Source organism: Xiphophorus couchianus, chromosome 6 (genome assembly GCF_001444195.1).
Source record: "Xiphophorus couchianus chromosome 6, X_couchianus-1.0, whole genome shotgun sequence".
In the NCBI taxonomy this organism is placed as follows: domain Eukaryota; kingdom Metazoa; phylum Chordata; class Actinopteri; order Cyprinodontiformes; family Poeciliidae; genus Xiphophorus; species Xiphophorus couchianus.
The window spans coordinates 30,700,572-30,703,513 of NC_040233.1; positions in this window are offsets into that span (position 1 = coordinate 30,700,572).

Sequence of the window (2,942 nt, forward strand, 5' to 3'; positions counted from 1 at the left end):
ATTTCTGTCATGAAGTGCGGGTGGTGAGAGCGGTGAGGCAGACGCAGCGGACCCAGGTATGATGAATAAGGTGATTTTAATGATAAAGCACAGTCCAAACAACAAGCAGCAGGCACATGGACACACTGACGACGAACAGACTAGACATTGACGAGGAACAAGGAACACAGGTGGAGTTAAATACACGGGAGGGTAATCACAGAGACGAGACACACCTGGGAACAATCAAGGGGAGGACAGGACAACGAGGAGACTTAAGGACACAGAAAACTCTAAATAAACACAGAAAAACACAGATCCTGACAATTTCTGGCTGCTGTCTGATTTAATAACTGATGAAATGAAGTCAGAGATTCTTCCAGCTCCTTTATTAGACCACAAACTTATTTTAACTGGAAAAACTCAATTAAACCAGTATGGAAAAAATACAGTTACAGCTTACTGGAAACTCAACTCTTCACTGTTAGAAAATAAAACAGTGGAAGAAAACATTAAAGAAATAATTATAAAGGTTTGGAATACAGTTTGCAGTCAGAAGGAATTTAGTAAAAATTGGGAACTCCTAAAATATGAACTTCAAAAAATGTTCATGAAAACTGGAGCTGAGATTCTAAAAGAAAAAGGAAAGTAGAATCAGAAGGAATAAAAGAAATGATCTTATTGAACAATGTTCTGCCAGAAAATGTATCTGAAGAACAAAAGATCAGATTAAACCATTTACAACTGAACCTGGACAATATTTACGTTTCCAAAGCTAAAGGAGCGTACATCAGATCGAGACAGGAATGGTTAGGAGGAAAAAACTCTTCTTATTTTTTAGATTAGAAAAAAAACACCAAATATCTAACAGTATTATGAAACTTCAAATCAATAATAATATCTGTGAAGTTCAAATCTCCTCTTACTGTGAAACTTTTTTCCAAGAACTTTATCAGTCAAGATGTTCTGATGAAACTGTCACACAATTTATTAACTCTGAATAAAATGCAACAAATTAGTAAAAATAATAACAACAATGTGATTCCTTGATTACACTTGCAGACGTCCAAAAGTCCATCAATAAATTAAAACTAAATAAATCACCAGGAACTGATGGCCTCCATGCAGAATTTTATAAAAAGTATTCAGAACAGCTATCGCCATTTTTACATCAAGTTTATCTTGAAAGTTTGGATTCTGGGTCAGTTCCTCCAACAATGACCCAAAGTCTGATTACACTGACCCCTAAACCACAGGCTGAACCCAACCCTGACCCTGACCAATTACATTACTACACAATCACTACAATTATTGCAGGTTGTATTGCTACAAAAATTCAGAATACTCTTGAAGAAGTTATTGATGAAACTCAGTCTGGATTCATACCAGGTAGACATATAACTAATAATATTATCTTGGATCTGCTAGATTACTCAGATTTAATAGAGGGATGATCTCGTTTCTAGATTTTTCACACAGTTGAACATACATTTTATTTAAAGCACTAGAAGTATTCGGATACGGACAAATCTTAATTAAAAGTTGTCAAATGTTATATAGGAATTGTAAAATGATCACCTGGCTGCTCTAAAAGATTGGATTTGAAAAGATAAGGGTGTCCAGTCTCCACACATCTATTCATTCTGGCCATGCAAATTCTTTCAGTTAAAATCCAGGAAAAAATCACAGGGATTAATGTTGCAAACAGAAATATTGTAATTCCCCAGTAATTTGCACTTTTTTTTAAAGAATAACTGTGAAATAAAAAACTATTGAAATCATCAACACCTTCTCCAAAGCTTCTGGTTTAACTCTAAATCTAAATAAATGTGAATTATTTTCCATTAAATCTCATTTAAAGGCACATTCCTCAACATTCCTACAAAAGACAAAGTTAAATATCTTGGAATCACAATAATTAAAGATCAAAATATAAGATCAATAGAACATTTTAACCCCATAATTAAAATAGTTGAACAAAGATTTAATCTGTGGCTCCAGTGAGATCTCTCTCGTTTAGGACGTTCATTATTAATCAAGGCTGAAGGTTTATCTAGACTCGTTTATCCAGCCCTTTACATTAATAAAATAAACTTTAACTTTATATGGAAAATCAAATGCCATCTTATCAAAGAAAATATTCTAATGAATAAAGTTGAAAAAGGTGGAATTGAAGCCATTGATTCATTCTTTAAACAATTCATTGAAAATTAAATATTTAAAAAATCTAAAAAACAAAAACTCTATATTTAATGATATTCCCATTTACAACTTTGACAAAATTGCAGGATTTGACCTTTTCTTCTTAGATGCAATTATAGTTCAAATGATCTACGTTTCATGAACAAATGCTGTAAAGCTGGTCACTTTTCTCCTCATAAATATTATTTCTGGAATAATGAAGACATTAAATACAAAAATAAGACAATCTTTTGTAGAAAATGATTTGATAGGGGAATATTACTTGTAAGCCAATTATTAAATCCAGATGGTTATTTATTGTCTTATTCTGACTTTATGACTTTTCTAAAGAAAATGTTTGAAACAATCCCCAGTGGCTCATTAAAGCTTTTATCATCTTCAGATCCAATTCACTCAGTGCCAGATTATGATCCCAACTCCATTTATATTGATTATGATTATGCCTTTAAGTAAGAAAACAACCAACAAAATGTTAAAAAAGATTCTTTTACCAGATCTTGTTTTTTCACCAGCTTGTATATTTTATTGGTCCAACATTTTTGAAAATATTAATTGGAAGTGGACTTGGTTGCTCCTAAAAATACTTAATAAACAATAAAGTAAGAGAAATTTCTTATAAAATTATTCATAATGTTTATCCTGTTAAAGCATTTTTGATAAAAAGATATAAATGGGTTTTGGACCCTTTGTGTACTTTTTGTAAAAATAATGAGGAAAAGTTTGTTGATGTTTTTTGTGATTGTAATTATAGCAAAATATTC